Source organism: Peromyscus californicus, unplaced genomic scaffold, assembly GCF_007827085.1.
Source record: "Peromyscus californicus insignis strain IS unplaced genomic scaffold, ASM782708v3 Scaffold_12__1_contigs__length_115047231, whole genome shotgun sequence".
In the NCBI taxonomy this organism is placed as follows: domain Eukaryota; kingdom Metazoa; phylum Chordata; class Mammalia; order Rodentia; family Cricetidae; genus Peromyscus; species Peromyscus californicus.
In genome coordinates this window covers 29,494,074-29,514,039 of record NW_026294413.1, presented here as the reverse complement: position 1 = coordinate 29,514,039, position 19,966 = coordinate 29,494,074, and positions in this window count along the sequence as shown.

The window sequence follows — 19,966 nt, the reverse complement described above, 5'->3', positions numbered from 1 at the left end:
TCCAAATCCCTCTCAAGTAGCTCTACTCCTTGATGACAAAGCTTTCAAATATGTGACCCTATGAGGGCCACTCCTATTCAAACTACCACAAGAATTTCTATGTACACATACATTTTCTATTCCATTTAAATTATTATTGTATTAATATTTGTTAAATTTGTCCTACCCTTTTTCTGCTTTATTGTTATATAGCATTAGGTTTAAAAAGAAATAAAAATAAGAATATACTTATTTGATTTAAGTGTGCCAATGTGACATGGTCTAATGATAGCATTCTGCACTGTAATAAAATTTCTTGCTTATATAATAATTATACTGACTCTCCTTCAATTGAGGGAGAACAAGGAAAGAGATACCATGATCAATGAATACCCCATGGGAATAGGAAGAGGCAAATTGCTAGAGAGGACCGCAGGAATCCACAAAGATACCTCCACAGTAGACTACTGGCAATGGTTGAGAGAATACCCGAACTGATCTACTCTGATGATCAGATGGCCAAACACCCTAACTGTGCTGATAGAACTCTCATCAGTGACTGATGGAAGCAGATGTAGAGATCCACAGCCAGACCCCAGGTGGAGCTCCAGGAGTCCAATCGGCAAGAAAGAGGAGGGGTTTTATGAGCAAGACACATTGAGACCATGATTGAAAAAAGCACAGGGACAACTAACCAAACTAGTGGAAACATATGAACTATGAACCAATAGCTGAGGAGCGCCCATGGAACTGGTTCAGGCCCTCTGGATAAGTGAGACAGTGAATTAGCTTGAACTATTTAGGAGGCACCCAGGCAGTGGGACCGAGACTTGTCCTTAGTGCATGAGCTGGCTTTTTGGAACCTAGGGCCTATGCTGAGACACTTTGCTCAGCCTAGGTGAAGGGAGGAGGGGACTGGACCTGCCTCAACTGAATCTACCAGGCTGAGCTGAATCCCCAGGGGAGTCCTTGCCTTGGAGGAGGTGGGAATGGGGGGTGGATTGGGGGGAGTGGAAGGGGGGTTAGGAGGAGGGAGGATAGGGGAATCTGTGGCTGATATGTAAAATTAAATTAATTATAAATTAAAAAAAGAAAAGATATATTTATAGCCAAAAAAAATATTCTACAGTCAAAATTGGCATCTGGCTCTCTGCAGCTCTTCTTGAATTTCCCTCTCCAAACTTCCCTAGCTTCAGGCTTAACTGCCCCCAACTCTTCTTTCTCTCTCTTTCCCTCTCCCTCTGTCTCTTCTCTCTCTCCTCTCTCTCTCTCTCTCTCTCTCTCTCTCTCTCTCTCTCTCTCTCTCTCTCTCTCACACACACACACACACACACACACACACACACACACACACACACTCATGTTATCTTCTTTAATTTCTCTTTCTCTCTGTCTCTGTCTCTGTCTCTCTCCTCCTGCTTTTTTTCCTGGCCAAGTGCAGTCTGCTGGCTATGTTCAGAATACTTTTCTTTGTGCTGGACTCTTCCAGATGCCTCGAGCTGTTTGTTCTCCCATTCATACCTACAATAAAAATCTTTGCCTTAAACATATCAAAGTGCAGTCATGTAATCATTGTATATAAAAGTTGTGTTACATGTATATACCTGATACAATGCAAAACTGTCTATTGAGATATACTGATGTGTAGTGTGTGTGTGTGTGTGTGTGTGTGTGTGTGTGTGTGTGTGTGCACGCACGCTCACATTAATGGAATAAGCTAATATGTGTGCATGTGTTAATGGAATAAGCTAATATATATGTGGGTGTGTTAATGGAGTAAGTGGAATAAGGTAATATTTCCCCAAATTGCATTTTTTTCTTGCTATAAATATACTAAACTCTCTATGTATAATGGTAATCCCTTGCTAATTTTCTGTAGTTAATCAGCAAAATAAAAATAACAAAAAAAGAATTACAGAAAGTTTCATTCTCCCATATTCCTTAGTGAACTCTGAATGGTAGCAACTTTCCTAATTTACTAGAATTTAGAGATGACTTTTCTTCATGGAGTATGTGATATTGTTCAAGTAGTATTCTAAATCTATGGGACCATGGGGGAATAAACAAACAAACAAACAAACAAAAACCCGTTAGTTAGAACATCCCTGTAAAACCTAATTCGGATTCCTTTACAGTTTCCAGCTATTAATGATCATATTTTTTTAATATTGTCACTAAAAAAAGTTGGCTTCTTCTGTAGCTTTTTCACTTTGTGCATAATGTGTAATTCCAGCATTCCAAACAATTCTTAGATAAAAGTTTTGGGAAAATAAAACAAGAGCAAACAAATGACTTCACTGCTTACAGCTCTTTCTTCAAGCTTTGAACTTCTTTACAGTCTTTCTGTCCTTGTGCACTTTTTCAGAGTCCTTGAGAGCCACTCTGAGAAATCCATCCAAAACTTTCAATTGTGGACTGTGGGGAAACTAATCCCTAATGGGTTTACATCACCTTACAGCACCAGAATTGGAAGATCGCATCATTGAATCAATAAAATGTCATTTGCATTACATAAAAGGAAAATGTTGCTGCCAATATTGGAAAGCAAGGCTGGGATTTTTAGAAAAAAATTGCTGACAACTGGAAATTATATTTTATATATGGGGTTTAAAATCAACTCTGTGTCTAGTATAATCTTTAGGAGAGTATATAACTACATATTTTTCTTAATATACAAAAGAAATAATTTATTTTACTAGGAGAGTCGATTCAATATTTTTATTAGTATTTGATGTATGTACATTGAATAATTTACTGTTTAAATTTATATAAATATATAATTGATATTCAATTTTACTCCTCATAATATTTCATAAACTCAATAAGTAAATGAAATGAAAGCTAAATAATATCAATTATATTTATAAAAGAAGCTATGCCAGGCAGTGGTGGTGCACACACCTTTAATTCCAGCAGTGAGGACATAGAGAAAGACACAAGAGGATCTCTGAGTCCCAGGACAGCATGGTCTACAGAGCAAGTTCCAGGACAGCCAAAACTATGCAGAGAAACCTATGTGAAAAAAACCTAAGTAAAAAGGAATAGAAAATTATACCATTTATGAAATGAAATATATTTTCTTGTTTTATACAAATATATATGTAATCACAAAATTCATACTCTAATAAATATTTATATGTTTAGCAAGATAATTCTTTAATATATTTGATTGCTTTATGGCAAGTAGCCAAAATAAATAAAAAATGCAACACTGAATATTAAATGTATAATATCTATGTAAAACTGCACTAGGAATAGTGTATGAAATGCTCTCTCTGTGTATGTGTGGTTATGTTTCTGCATGCATTAAAGAGAAATAACTTGGTGCTGATACAAAAAAGGGCCACGTGCATAGGCCAAAGATAAACAGCCCAGTGACAACATCTTTGTGCTATTCAATGTCCTATTTACCTTGACTGTAGCACCGTATTAAAAGTCATATAAATTATTACCCAGTTTTTCTTCAGTGGTTCAAAATATATTACTTGCACATCTTTTTAGGATTAACTTATCTCTGCAAATACATATAAGTCATGCAGAAAAATCAAATTACCCCCAAATACCCATAGAACTAAATTCTTCATTCATAATGACACACATTTCATGTGTAGACATTTAATAGTGTAGCACAGTTAATATGTTTCAAAGATGACCCTATAACACTCAGGATTATTAACTACAAGAAACCTGAGCAGCAATTCAAGACTGCTAGTTACTTGGCGGTACAGTAGATCATTTTAACACAAGATATACCTGATAAATTTCAGCTACTCTCCACGTCTAAATGCCTTTCCACTGCCTCCTCCCTTTAGAACCAATAAAAGAAAAACGTTAAGAGAATATTCCTTTAGCTACTCCAGATCAGTATTGTCTAAATCTGTCCTTCTTCATACACATTTTCTGCTTCACAAATCCACTTTTAAAATACGTTCTCAACTTTAAAAATCCAGAGTAGCTTTTGAAAACACATTACATTTTTTTAATTTTAAAAATAACACATGAAAAATCTTGTGGTAATATGTCTGTCAGAACTATCATAATTAAACTCGAAAATAAAACGTAAACAAATAGAAAGGTTTTGAATATGATATGTTCACTTGAATTTGTATTAGATATAGTGAATATAAATAAAAAATACATATATGCTGTAACTTTTCAAATAGAAACAAACGTATTATAGAAGCTCTTCTTTAAGGAACAAGCTACAGAGAGCAATTCATGCAAGAAAATATTAGAGATTAATCTATGTCAAAATTTTTATATTTCTGGTGATCAACTCTATATCTGGGACATGTAAAACAAGTACTGTGGCACTGAAAGTTCTAGTCATTCATTTAAAGATGAATCTAAAGCCAGGTGTCGGTAATGCATGCCTTTAATCCCAGCACTTTGGAGGCAGAGCCAGGCATATGTCTGTGAGTTTGAGGCCAGCCTGGCCTACAGAATGACTTCCAGGACAGGAACCAAAACTACACAGAGAAATCCTGTCTCAAAAAAAAAAAAAAAAAAAAAAAAAAAAAAAGATGAATTTAAAATATTCAAGGCTCTCTGTCCCTCGATCCTTGCCCTTGGGGGAGCGGGAGATCCCAGCTGGATCAACAACAGAGAGGGAGAACAAGGAATAGGAGACCATGGTAAATGAAGACCACATGAGAATAGGAAGAAGCAAAGTGCTAGAGAGGCCCACAGAAATCCACAAAGATACCCCCATAACAGACTGCTGGCAATGGTCAAGAGACAGCCCGAACTGACCTACTTTGGTGATGGGATGGCCAAACACCCTAATTGTCGTGCTAGAAACCCCATCCAAAGACTGAGGGATCTGGATGCAGAGATCCATGGCTAGGCCCCGGGTAGATCTCTGGGAGTCCAATTGGCGAGAAAGAGGAGGGTTTATATGAGCGAGAATTGTTGAGACCAAGGTTGGATAAAGCACAGGGACAAATAGCCAAACGCACGGAAACACATGAACTATGAACCAATGGCTGAGGGGTCCCCAAATGGATCAGGCCCTCTGAATGGGTGAGACAGTTGATTGGCTTGATCTGTTTGGGAGGCATCCAGGCAGTGGGACCGGGTCCTGTGCACATTGCATGAGTCGGCTGTTTGAAATCTGGGGCCTATGCAGGGTCGTCTGGGAGGAGGGGACTGGACCTGCCTGGACTGGGTCTACCGGGTTGGTCTCAGTCCTCAGGGGAGGCTTTGCCCTGGAGGTGTTGGGAATGGGGGGTGGGCTGGGGGGAAAGGGGAGGGGGGCGGGAGGGGGGAGAACGGGGGAATCTGTGGCTGATGTGTAGAACTGAACTGCATTGCAAAATAAAAAAAAAAATGAACTCAAATAAATAAATAAATAAAATATTCAAGGCATTTCTTAGTCTTCAAAAAGATTCCCCTATTTTATTTCATGAGTATGAGTGTGTTTGTATATATATATATATATATATATATATATATATATATATATATGTGTGTGTGTGTGTGTGTGTGTGTGTGTGTGTGTGTGTGTGTGTGTGTAAGAGCTCCTGCTGTATATCTGTGCACCTTGTGTGGTACCTGCTTGGCGCACATGGAGCTTAAAAACAATGTCAGATCCCCTGAGATTTGGTTACAGACTGTTATAACCACCCTGTAGGTGCTGAGATCTGACCTAGGTTTAACGGCTGAGGCTTCTTTCCAGCACCCTGGCATCACTATTACTTTTTGAATGTAAAATTTCTTTCCAGCACCCTGGCATCACTATTACTTTTTGAATGTAAAATTTCTGCTGTGATCCAAATATATTTCCCTAAAAATTATGGAATATTTTTCTAAATCATTTTCAAACTTAAGAATTTATTATATACTGAAAAGAGACTGCAAATATTACTTGAGCCTCATATGAACTTACAGAACACTAAAATTTTAGAATAATGCAATGGTAATCAACTGTAGACAGTCACCAACAATAAGCAAAATATTCTTATTAATCTCCAAGCACATAAGACCCTCCAATATCATCTTATTCCTGAGTGTTGATCATTGTTTAGTCAAAAAGCAAATTACTTTGTTAGCAGAAATTGTGCTAATAACTAATTTATAAATGATTACATTATTTTTTCCTTTTAAGAAGTCATAGGTACTTAGTTATAATATGTCGATTCATACATAATGTTATAAAAATATAAGTGGATAGACTTCAGCATGGTTTTATTATGTTACTTCCCAGGATTTGGCCTACTAAAGTGTGATAACTACATTATATATGTAGATTTATCTGGAACAAAATTACTGGCAATATTAAAGAATAAAGAAAATGAAAAGAATGTTGTTTTTAAAGGCAATGAAAAAGTTAATCTTTAAAGTCCTTATTATATCCACTGTTAATATAATACTAACATATATAGTGCATTGTAAAGGGAAATATACGAATTATAAAATTATGAATACTTCATACTTTGTTGACAACTAGAAACATTTCATGTGAAGGATTTCTTTCTTCTGTGTAAAATAATTTTGATATTTTTAAAAATCCATTCTGTTGGAATAAAGTAAATATTTACCAAAATGTGCAAGAAGAAAATCATTTTAAAAAGTGGTAAATTTTAATAAGAGAAAAAAATAAGCATATATAATTTCATATGTGTATCAGGTCATACTTCAAAAACCTCTACTCCACAAAACTGGAAAATCTAAAAGAAATGGATAATTTTCTGGATAAGCACCACATACCTAAGTTAAATGAAGATCAGATAAACTATTTAAATAGTCCAACAACCCCTAAGGAAATAGAATCAGTCATTAAAAGTCTCCCAACCAAAAAAAGCCCAGGACCAGATAGAAAATCTATAAAGTACATCTCAGATAAGTTTCAAACTGTGCTTCTTTTGCATTTATTGATAAATGGATTCATTGATAAAAATTTTAGCTAAAAGAGGAAGTATTTGAGTAGAAAAAGTTATTGGCTAAGACATACTAGAAGGTACAGTAGAAAAGAGACTGACACTTTGGAAATGCTGAATATGCAAATAAAGATTTATATAGAAATAATGAATATTGAGCATTTAGCCCACTTTTCATTTCAATTTTTTTCATGAATTATAGACCTATTAATGGCCTCCATATTTTATTTTTAATTATTTTATCCAGATTTCCTTTTGACGCCATTAAAATGGATTCTTTTCCACTGTTCACACAATTTTGTAGTGACTATAATTTGAAGTTATGAAGGTTTTCCTTTCATGCCTGTTCTAGTAGTCATACCTTCCCTTGCACTTACATCTTATTTTTTTATTTGTTCAATAATATGCATTCTGTTTATGCTACCATTTATTTGTGTTTAAATTTTAAGCTACTTTTCTGAAATCAACTAAACTCAGTCCTACACCACTTTCACTCTCTGAAACTGTCTGTATAATCACAACATAAAATAAAATGTGACTAAATCTACATGTATTTAAAATACAAAATTAGAATAGAGAAATAATGACTTTACAGTATGATTTTTTATTTAATTTCCACAGAGATTGAAAGCAAATTTGGTGCTTGGAACCAAATGTGGTTTTGAAAGAAATAATATTTTTGGAACAGAAAACACAAATAAATTAGCCTCTTATTTATTGACCAAGATAATTTAATTTTAGTTGCTTGCCACTGCTGAAGGCAATTTTTAAAAATATTCATAAATGTATGATATATAGTTTAAGGCTTTGTTGGCATTCAACACATGCTTTCATACAGTTTGGTTTGAACATTACTCTAGGGAATGTCAATTTTCAATATATATTAATCTTTCACTTTTTTCTCTAATAAATAACTGTAGAACTTAAAGTTTGTCACAAAAAACTATGTAGAAACACTTGAATGTATTATATTTTTATGTAGTGATTATTACCTATGTGAGGGAATAATCTTTACCTGAGAAATATTGTTATATTTGATATTTAAGTGCAGTACATTTTTTCTAAAGTTATTATTATGAGTTATTTATAAACTTATTTTTACCTGTTGTGTGAATTTCTTTGAAAGGTGAAAAAATTGTATGGAACTAAAGTAGGGCACTCATGATATCAAAGAAGTGATTTCGCCCTAGTCTCTCTTGATAGTCCAATGAGTTTAAACAGAATTCCTTACAGGGGGCATGCAGAATTTACAAGAGTTTCACCACTGAAGGTGTCTCTCCAAAGCACTGGTTCACTGCCTATTACTTTTGAAGGCTTTCTGAGATATCCCCATCCATAAGGGAATTTCAGTAAGCCCAGGCCTGGGAAGGAGTCCAACACTAATTACAGCCACTTAAGTGTTCAAATAAGCAATGACCCTCTCGTGTTCAAAGTACAACATTCCACAATTCTACCTATTCATTGAGCTGGGCAAATTTCCAGGAAAATTATATTCAATTTATAGAGACAATGAAACACTATTTGCACTTAATATCTATGTAGTTATATAATGTATCTAAGGAAATAGTCCTAAATTCACCCATTTGTATTTTTGCCTTAACTCATTTTTTATTCCTAGTGTTTCCCTGAATTAAATGAAATTATTTATATCCTCATAAAAGTACTTTACTTACACAATACTTTGAAAGAAAGCATGTTATCTATAACATATAATATTGATGCTCACATATTTTTTGCATAGATGAATGAATATGTATTTACTGATAGGTACACTGATATTTCCTTGGTTCTGAAATACTATTGGTATGTCTTCTTGGGATAAAAAATATGAAATAAGTGTTTTCATTTACAAATTTAGCATATTATTAATACTTCCACCAACTTATGTAATGACAACTAGACTAAGAAATTGGTGGAGTAAAAGACAAAGAATTCAGTCACCCATGATATTATAGAACATGTGGGGTTTAATTTTTAATGAATGAAAAATGAAACTAATTAATTCAGTTACACTCCAGTGAGCTGATCATCATCCTATAAAAGTACTGCAGTCTATGGAAAGCTAATAGATGAGGCAGGTGAGTCTCAGAGGAATAGTTTGTGTTGCTCCAAATTTTAGCAAGCTCAAATGAGATAAAGTTGTCAGATGTCTTCCATATTGAGGTTAGAAAAAGAAGAAAAAGCTCCCCTTATTTGCCAAAATGCTAGGCCACAACATATCATTATAAGAGTTTATTATTAGAATATTTTGAATACAAACTTTTGATTTAGGAGTCATGTTATCTGATTAAGGATAATTACATAGAGAAACATCTCTCCATCTCATTATGAGATCTTATTAAAATATCTGAGCCACAATTATTTAAAAGATGTTCAACATTTTATACTGTATAATTTTCTTCTAGTTGTTATAGAAAAATTATAGAAAACTGCTATCTCAATATAATAAAGATGAATATTCAATGCCTTCCAATCGTTTCCGGTGGGTTAAATCATACGCAATAATTGTATGAAAAAGATTTTCCACAGGAGAAATCATAATATTTTTGCTGGAAGTTTTAACTTCAGATTTTCTCATGGAAAAAAAACAGCAAATAGTAAACAAAAAGCTAAACAAATTCCCTTGAATTAAGAATATTTGTTAGGTATCTGCATCTATCTAACAAATGAGCAAGATGTCATCGAGTCCCGTGAATGGTGTATAAAGGCTATGGATGCTATGTACGCACAGTTAATGGAGACCATGCCAACAACTTGGTTCCGTGGTCTGAGTTGTGAAAAGATTTGAGTCACGAGTGTTCAGTATTTGGTGCACTACTTTTATTTACTAAATTTTCTTTTGAAAATCAAAAATCTTTTCTCACTTTCAAACCACTTTTACCTTTTCCACCAAAAATATTCTTTCCTCCTCTGGTGCTTGGCCATGCCGAGCACAGAAAGCAGGGGCAGATCAAAGGCCAGAGGACGGTGTGCAGAGACGTGATTTTTGTAACATACAAGGTCAAGCTGCTCCCTTACCAGAGAACTTTCTCCTTTCTCACAGATAATTTGCTTTTCTTTCCTGAAAATATATACCTGGCAGCACACAGTTCTCATATTATTAACTTTCTTCTCCTTCATGGCCTCAATAGTATCGTTCTTTGTTTTTATCCCGTTTCATCTAATGTTCACTTTGAGTGATTAACATATTTTTATCAACTTTTGAAACCCTGTGAAATGACTCCTTTGAGACAATATATGTTCATTTATAGATGCTTTAAAAAGTTCCCATCTCCTCCAGGGCAAAGACTCCCCCGAGGATTGAGATCAACCTGGTAGACTCAGTCCAGGCAGGTCCAGTCCCCTCCTCCCAGGCTGAGCCCCAGGTTCCAAACAGCCAGCTCATGCGCTAAGGACAGGTCCCAGTCCCACTGCCTGGGTGCCTCCCAAACAGATCAAGCCAATCAACTCTCTCACTTATCCAGAGGGCCTGATCCAGTTGGGAGCTCCTCAGCCATTGGTTCATAGTTCATGTGTTTCCATTCGTTTGGCTATTTGTCCCTGTGCTTTTTCCAATTTTGGTCTCAACAATTCTCGCTCATACAAACCCTCCTCTTTCTTGCCAACTGGACTCCTGGAGCTCTACCTGGGGCCTTGTGGTGGTATTGTGTTTCCCAAAATATTGTGCACCCTAATAAACTTATCTGGGGTCAGAGACAGAACAGCCACTAGATACAGAGGCTAGAAAATGGTGGCACTCACACCTTTAATCCTAGCACTCCAGAGGTAGAAATCCCTCTGGATCTCTGTGAGTTCAAGGCCACATTGAAAATGGCCAGGCATGGTGACACACGCCTTTAATCCCAGAAAGCAAGCCTTTAATTCCAGGGAGTGATGGTAGAAAGCAGAAAGGTATTTAAGGCGTGAGGACCAGAAACTAGAAACATTTGGCTGGTTAAGCTTTCGGGCTTCTAGCCGCACAGTTCAGCTGAGAACCATTCGGGTATGAGGACACAGAGGCTTCCAGTCTGAGGAAACAGGATCAGCTGAGAAGTTGCCCAGGTGAGGTTAGCTGTGGCTTGTTCTGTCTCTCTGACCTTCCAGCATTTCACCCCAATACCTGGCTCAGGTTTGATTTTATAAATAAGAACATTTTAAGATTCCTGCTACAGGGCCTGGCTGTGGACCTCTGCATCCGGTTCCCTCAGTCATTGCATGAGATTTCTAGCATGACAATTAGGGTGTTTGGCCATCCTATCACCAGAGTAGGTCAGTTCAGGCTTTCTCTCACCCATTGCCAGTAGTCTATTGTGGCGGTATCTTTGTAGATTTCTGGGGACCTCTCTAGCACTTTGCTTATTCCTATTCTCATGTGGTCTTCATTTATCATCGTCTCTTATTTCTTGTTCTCCCTCTCTGTTCTTGATCCAGCTGGGATCTCCCACTCCCCTAAGCTCTCTTTCCCTCAAAACTTGCCCTTCATTACCCCCACTCACATCCAGGTTGTTCATAAAGATCTCATGCAATTCTCTGTCATTGGGCGATCCCTGTGTCTTTCTTAGGGCATCTTTGAAAGATGCATTTGTGAGTCTTGAAAATAAATAATAAACATTTTATTTTAAGAAGGACTCTCAGCAAAGTTTTCAGGTTACATCAAACTTTTAATAATGTAAATGATAAAAATAAATAATATTCCTGAATATTGACCTCCTCTTGAATGAATACCAGGCCATATATAAATTCTCTTTTTATTTATACGCTATGGTTTTTAATTCTACTAGTTGACTTCTGTATTTGTTTTCTTTTCAAATACAAAATTGCTAAGAATGTCAGAGCATTTAATTCATATTAATCCAAATATTCACAATTATATATGATAGCATGCAGTATTTTAGTTGCATTTATTGGTTGACTATGTACAGGCACATGACACTGTGCATTAGTGTATATCAGAAGATATCTTACTGGAGTTGACTCACTTGTTTTACTGTGTGGGTCCTAAGGATCAAATTAAGAATGTCAAATTCAGTAGTAAGTGCCTTTAACTACTGAGTGATCTCACAGGCTCCATTTTCATGTCTCAGTTCTCTATCTTTATCATTAATAAAAAGTGTTAAACTTTTTCTTCTTAGGTATTGCAAATGTGTTAAATTTTTTTTTGGTATTTTTATTTAACTTCCCAGTAATTCATACACTGAAATATTATGTACTTAGCTTTCTAAAAGCATGTTCCTTTTTTCACTTCTTTCTTCTTCTTTAAAAATAAATATACATAGTTTATAGCAGATAACCATTATCAATTACTATGGTCAGGAAAAGATTCTAGGCAATGTAGTAACTTTATTGTTCTCTTAAACACATTTATTATTATTATTATTTTTTATTATTATTATTCATTAGTAGTAGTAGTAGTAGTAGTTTGATGGTTGTTGGTTAAAATAATTCTTATTTTTTTTGGCTCTTTTAATTCATTGAAAGTTGATTCTTCTCTCATACATACATCCCAACCGCAGTTTCCTCCTTCCATGTCTCTAAGTTCAGCTCAACCTCTCCTCTACCCTTATCCACTCGCTTCTGTTTCCCTTCAGAAATGAGCAGGTTTCAAGAGACAACAACAAGAGATGACACAATAAAATGTTTATCTTCTTTAGTGTTTTCTTATAGAAATACGTTGACTAACTTCCCACCTTCCTTTTCTCTCTGCCACCTCTCAGCTATGGCCCTTCAAAGCCTTTCATGCTCACCCCACTATACAGTTGATAGCCTTTTGTTACCTTCTCTTCTCTTACTCTTTCAATTTTTTCAAAGTTTGGTGTGAGACATCAGTCTTTCAGAACACACACAGGGCACCTTTTTAATATATCTTACTTTTCCGTTGTAAATAATAAATCAAAACTCTTGATCTTTAATCTTATAGTAGTTCTTTACTCAGATTTTTCTACTTCTTTCTTTACATAAACAATCTGGGAATATTATAAAAAAACACATTTAATATCTTTAGTGTCCTTTTTAGAGTAATTTGTAGAATAAAGACTTTAACCCTACATCATAATATGTACCACACAGCTCTTCTCATTTGTTGTCTTCCTTATTCTGTTTACCCTATACTTCTCTACTTTTGTGTATTCCTTTTATTTTTTGTCTGGTCAAGTCCAATAAATTAATAAATTACTATGGTTTGTGTGCTTATTATGAAGACTATCTTCTTTCTGGTAAGAATGGGAATGTGAAGTCAAAAGACTAAACCTCAGTTGCTTCATCCACTTGTCCAGCGTACAGTTTGTGGTTTATGCTCTGTTTACTGAATTGATGAAGGCCTGATAGCTTGTCACACTTCCTTCAAGTACTCACGTGATTGCCTACCCTGAAATATGCCTGTCGAGATTCTCTGTATCTTCATGTGAAAATTTGCAACAGTTGGTCTCCTGCATGGCTATGTTTTATAATACGTAATTAACTGAATTTAATTAAATTGCATGCTAGCTCAATTTTATGTAAAATTGTAGTCCTAAAACTTTGCATATGTATGTTCAAAGATTACAAAATAAAATAATGTCCTTATGCATCTACAGTTTAAATTAAGCATGTAAATGAAAAGGCAAGTTAATACCAAATGTTGAGCTACCAAGGCTTTCTGCATATGATGTACTAGAGTAAAGAAGGGAAGGGAAGAGTATGCAGTGATAAGGTGGGTTGGAGACATAAGGTGTAATGAAAGGAGTGTACCTGTATTGTCAGCCCCAAATTTGTAAATGCATAGAGATACTGATAAAATTATAATACGTACAGGGCTCATAAGCTATAAAGTCACAAGTGGAATTCTGGTTTTATCACTCACCAAAACTAATTGTCTACTTAGCAGTCTACCTCCAACCCCTCTATCTCTCTCATCTCTCCAATATTTTTTTGTCTTTCAGAAGATACCATAAGCAAATCTAAAAGAGATGATACAGGCTGATATAAAATATTTATAACTCATTTAAGAACCAAGGGATTAACAATGGGCACATACATGCAAAAACAAAATAAAAACTGAGATAAAAACAAAGCAAAGAAAAGAACAGGATATTCACAGAAGAAATACAAACCAATGCAAACATGTCCAATAATGATACAAGCTGAAACTATAGTGATACATTCCACCAATGTTGGCATCATTTCAGTTTTAGGTATTTTTTTTTCTGTTTTGTTTTTATTGTTTTATTTTGTTTTTGGACTTGATTTTGCTTTGCAGCCAAGACTAGCTTGGACTCTGAGGCTCCAGTGATCTTCCTGCCTCAACATTCAACATTGCAAGAGGCTACAATTACAGATGCATGCCACAATTCCAGCTTATTCCCGCTACATAAAATAATTTATTTTGCTAATTCTAGGTAGTATGCTGGGTAGAAAATGTTCTAATATTTGAAGTGTAAATTAATTCATCATTTTAGAGGGTAACTTGCAATATCTTTCCAAAATAAAATATGTATTATATTTTAGTAAGTTCTTAATAAAAATAGAAATGTCTAACTTCTCTCCTCCCTTTTCTCCCTCTGTTTCCTCTCAGAGTCTCCTCCCTCCGTTCCTCTCAGCCCCTCCAACTAGCTTTCACCCCAGATCCATCCCTTTTCCCTTTCTGTTTTCCTTCATAAAAAAGCATGCCTCCCAGGGATATCAACCAAACAGGGCATAAGAAGGCACAATAAAACTCGGTATGATCCCTCATGGCAAGGCTGGGCAAGGAAACCCAGTGTGAGGAAAGGGTCCCAAGAGCAGGCCAAAGTATCAGAGACACTCCCACTCCTACTTTTGGGAGTCCCACAAAAACAACGAGTTAACAATCATAGCATATATGCAGAGGACCTCGCACAGACACATGCAAGCTCTGTAGTGCTGCTTCAGTCTCTCTAAGTGCCTATGAGCCCTGTGTAGTTGAGTCTGTGGACCATGTTTTCCTGGTGTCCTAGATCCCTCTAGCTCCTACAATCTTTTGTCACCATTTTCCACAGGTTTCTCTGAGCTCAAAGAAGAGGAACACAATGGACATCTTTAATTTAGACCCTCTATCCTACTTAATGTTTGACTGTGGGTCTCTGTATTTGCTTCCATCAACTGTGGGAGGAAGCCTATGACAATTGGGGTAGAAACCCATTTTTGAGTATATATCAACACACCATTAGGAATCATTTTATTGGTTTATTTTTCTATCCTAGGTCTCTGGGCTATCCATCCCATGGTTCCTTGTCATTCAGAAAGTGTCTGTCATGGGCTTCCTTTAGTGATATGGGCTTAAAATATGCCTGTCATTTGCTGACCACTATCATAAGTTCTCTTCCTCCAATAGCCCAGCAGATACTGCAGGATGGATAGACGTGGCCTGAAAGTTTTGTGGTTGGGATGTTGTCCTGTTCCCACCACTGGAAGCTACCCAATCACAGAAGATTGGCTGGTTCAGATTCCATGTCCTCCATTACTAAGCGTCCTCTAGAGACTTTATACTGTACTATGTTTCCAAATTTCAGTTGTATTTTTAAGAGGTATATAAATCTAGTTGACACTATGTTTGACTACAAAAATAATGGCATTCTTTTTCTTTTTCTTGTTTGAGATTATATTTATAACACACACACACACACACACACACACACACACACATACACACACACACACACACTCACACACACACATTCCTAAATACAATCTGCTCAGTCAGTCTGTAAAGTTTAACTTGTTTGTATGTTTTCAGGGCTCAGAGCTCAGTGCAAATCAATTGGAATTAGACAACCAATTGGTATGCACAAAACTCAGCACTTCTTAGAATCCTTTTTGGGTCTTAGAAATTACAATGATTGATCCTACTTACTACTGTTTGGGTATTATACATTAGTCTTCTTTAATGATGAACTTGGGATACTAATGTACAGATGTCGGTAAGAATTTAGTGTTCACACATCAGGGGATTTTCCTCTAGCCCTCCTTCAAACTCCCTAATATTGGGCACATCCTGTCTGTCTTCTGGGAAAAAAGAATTATGTTCTTGAATCACACACAGTGAAATTCAAAGGAGGTTTAATATTAATTATGATCATTGCATTATGAGCACAGATTTATTCTTGCAGAAGCCTTCCTCCAGTGTTTAGTATTCTTCATATCTGAAAAGATTAGTTGAAGGTTGAGATGATACCTGTAGTGTTTAGAAGAGAATAGATTTGTAATAAAAGACTATTAATACAATGGAGATGTCTCCTCTCCTTGAAATATATCATCTCATTATTGTATTGACTGCAAACACAGTGTCAAATTATTATTGTTCAAAATCAAAGCAGGCCTGTATTATACAAGGGAATAAAAGTTTTATTTGTTTATATATTTAGCAAATATATTTGTGGAATGTTCCATGAATCTCAGTGTTTTATTCATTTTTCATGTAAAATAAGTTGAAAGTATATGCTTAACCTTGTTTCCTAAAGTTAATGAGTGCTGAAAAATAATGAAGATATTAAATATAAAAGAACAAAAGGTAGACGAAACCTAAAAATGATCCTTGAGTAACCTTGTCACTCTGTCCCAGAAATTTATATTGGAAAGACATATTTAACATGACTGTTTTTTCACATCACTCTATTTCTCTCTCTCTCCTCTCTCTCTCTCTCTCTCTCTCTCTCTCTCTCTCTCTCCCTCTCCCTCCTTCTGTCCCTCCCTCCCTGTCTGTCTAACTTGCTCTCTGGCATATATAAAATATATAACTAAAAACATATATTATTTGCTATATATTACAAGGTAAAGAGTCACCAGAGAAGTAGTCTAGGCAAGTTGCTAAATACATGGATTACTCAGGATTCTCTACAGGGACAGAACTGATAGAATGAAGTTATTTCTGGGATTTATTAGAATGGCTTATAGGCTGTTGTCCTTGTAGACCAACAATGGCTATCTTATGATAGAAAAAAATCCCATAGTTGTTAAATCCACAAGACTGGACTCCTCAGCAGTCCCAATCTGGTGTTTAGTTTCAGATGATTTTTTGGGAGTTGCTAGGCTTTAGTTTAGGCTGGAATCTAAGATGAAAATGTTAGAGACAATGCAGGCCATTTAGTTAATAATTCAAGAAGAAAGTTTCAGGAATAATCAACATGTATTCACCTGTGACCATCATAAAATGACTAAAATATTAACATAATTAAACAAAGATTAAGTCAACTGAGTGTTATAGTAATCATAAAGTCCAGTATCTATGAACAATAATGGATAGAGAAACTTTATCTGCAAATCCATAAGAAATTCGAATTCTAATGTCAGTTAGCTTATGTCAAATAACAGGTAACTTCACAGCCCTTCTCCTATCTTCGGACTCTTACATTATTTGTATCACTCTTCCACAAAGTTCTCTGAATATTAGCGATGATGGTATTTAGAGGTGACCTTTGTTAGACTGAACATTTAACGTTTATTCTCAGAATCTTAAGCAGTCATGATTCACTATTCACCTCCATTGATTAAAATGACAGATTTCTCTCATAAAGGTTAAAATAGCATTAATCTATGGATATAAGCACAAATATTTAGATGGTGGTTTGACATTATGACAAAAAAATAAATTAATTAGTATGTTCCTACTAGGAAGCTATGATTTCCCCAGACATGGATTTTTTTTTTTTTTTTTTTACTGGAATTTTACCATCAGTCATGGATTTCTTCAGAGCAGAACGCAAACTTAATTACAGAACTGGTAGCTAATTCCCATAAGAGTTGCAGCACACTATTCTACAAATGGGTTTACCTTATGATGTAGGTGGGAATTTGTAGTCTACGGGTTTCATAGCAGACCCTTGATGACTTTTCTCCCCCGGTAGCCTGCATAGCATTATGAAAGCTAGCCAAAAGAGAGCAAGTGTTGATTAGTTCCAACTTGATCCATCTGTATCTTGTAATCAATGTTTATGATATTTTCAGCAAACAGGTCTTATCAACTAGTTCTGACAGAAAGTGAAGAAGAGTGACAAGACAGAAATTATAATCATGAACCCGTAGCATATGTGATTACTGAAATTAGGTTTGTACACTACTGGCCCTGTCAATAGTCAATATGAATGGAGGTGGGGCCCACAAGACCATCCTCTTCACTGCTGAACTACTGAGTCATGGAGTCTTTTATTTTATTTTATGTGTATTGGGTCATTGTCTTGACTCTATGTGTACCTGTGAACAAAATATGTGTTGTAACCATGGACAAAAAAATGAGAGCATCAGACCCTATGAAATGGAGTTACTGAAGATTCAGAGCCACTATATGGGCATTGGATTTGAAACTGGATTTTCTGCAAGAGCAGCCTGTTCTTTTAACTACTGAACCATGTCTCTAGTCCCAGAAGAGTGTCTTTGTTTTCAATTACATGATCAGTTATCACTCTACTGGGCTGCAATAGATAATCCCAATACCATAGTAATACAGATGGCTCTTGTTAAATTCAGTGAGTCACAATCAATCAAATAGACAGCAATGTGAGAAAATAGATTTTTAAGAAAGAAATTGATAGAAGTGGGTTGGGAATAAGAGTGGTTATCTGTATAATCAGAATGCATTTTCTACATGTATGTTTTGTCAAAGAACAAATTCAGTTAATAAAACAATGCAAACAACTGTATCATACATTCAGAGTAGACTGAATTATTTCTTGAACTACTTTTTAAAGATTATAAATGTAGCTTCATATACACAGTCATCAAACAGACCTAATAACAGTAGAACGCTTAAGTGATATAACTTTACAGGAAATGATGGAATAATATTATTTAACAATAAATGTTTTCAAATTAAGTTTAAAGATAAAACACTAATATTCAAAGTTTCGAAGAAAATGTAAAAGTACTTTGAGGTGAATAAAATAAATACAACATAGATAACTTTGTGAGATATAGGTAGGGGAAACCTTGGAGGACAGTTGTAAACCTATATCCCTGATTAAAAAAAAAAATAAATAAAACTCATGAACCCAAATGTCTATACCAAGTTACTACATAGTGTATATTTCTACCTGAAATAATTATTTGAAGAATGAAAACAAATGAGAACAAAAAAGAGACATGATGATGAAAATATGTAGAAAAAGAAACTGTGTTTACTATTAGAAATGACATTCAGCATGGTTTCCCTAAAAGTTTTAAATGTAGAACTGCCATAATTTATTATTTAGCTGTATGTGAAGTATAGAAATACTTATTTGCTAATTTTTCTAACCTTTTCCTGAGTTACTTTTTCTTCCCCTATTCTCTTTACTTATTCTATTTTTATATAATACATCCTGAGCACATTCACCCCTTCCTCCACTCCCCCAGTTCCCCTCCTCTGTACCCCAGAACCTCTCCTCCTACATTCCCCTTCAGTAAAGAGCAGGCATCCCAGGGATATCAGCTGAACACTGTATAACAAAAGGTAAAGAGACTAGGCACAATCACTCATGTCAAATTCATTGTCGTATTTCCTCAATTTACACTAATAAATTTCCATAATGCTCCTCACCAGACTCCCGTGGATTTATTACATTTCAATAAGGCAATTCTGTAGGAGTTAAAGTTACATTTCAATAAGGCAATTCTGTAGGGTCCCAAGTGCAAAGAAAAAGTCAGAGACACCTCTGCTAGAAGTCCCAAAAATACCCAGGCAAAACAACCACAAAACATTTGCAGAGGACCTAGTGCAGACCTACGCAGGATACATGATTGTCACTTCAGTCTCTGTGCCTCTATGAGCCCTGTTTAGTTGATTCTGGGGGCCTTGTTTGCCTGGTATTCTGGACCCCTTTGACTCATACAATCCTTTCTTCCATTCTTCTCTGTGGTTCCCTGAGCTTCCCTAATGGTTAGCTGTAGGTATTTGCATCTTCTCCCATTGGCTGCCAGAGGAAGCCTCTCTGATGACAACTGGGTCAGACACTGATTTATGAGTATCATTGCTGTTTTTAAAAATGTTTTATAGGGTGGGGAAATGGTACAGCAGGTAGAAATGGTGGATTCCAAGACTGACAACCTCGGAGTTATCCGTTACCCACTGAGTAGAGGGAGATGACCAACTCATACAAGTAGTTTTCAGTCCTCCATATGCATGACATGACAAGTGTACACACACACACACACACACACACACACAC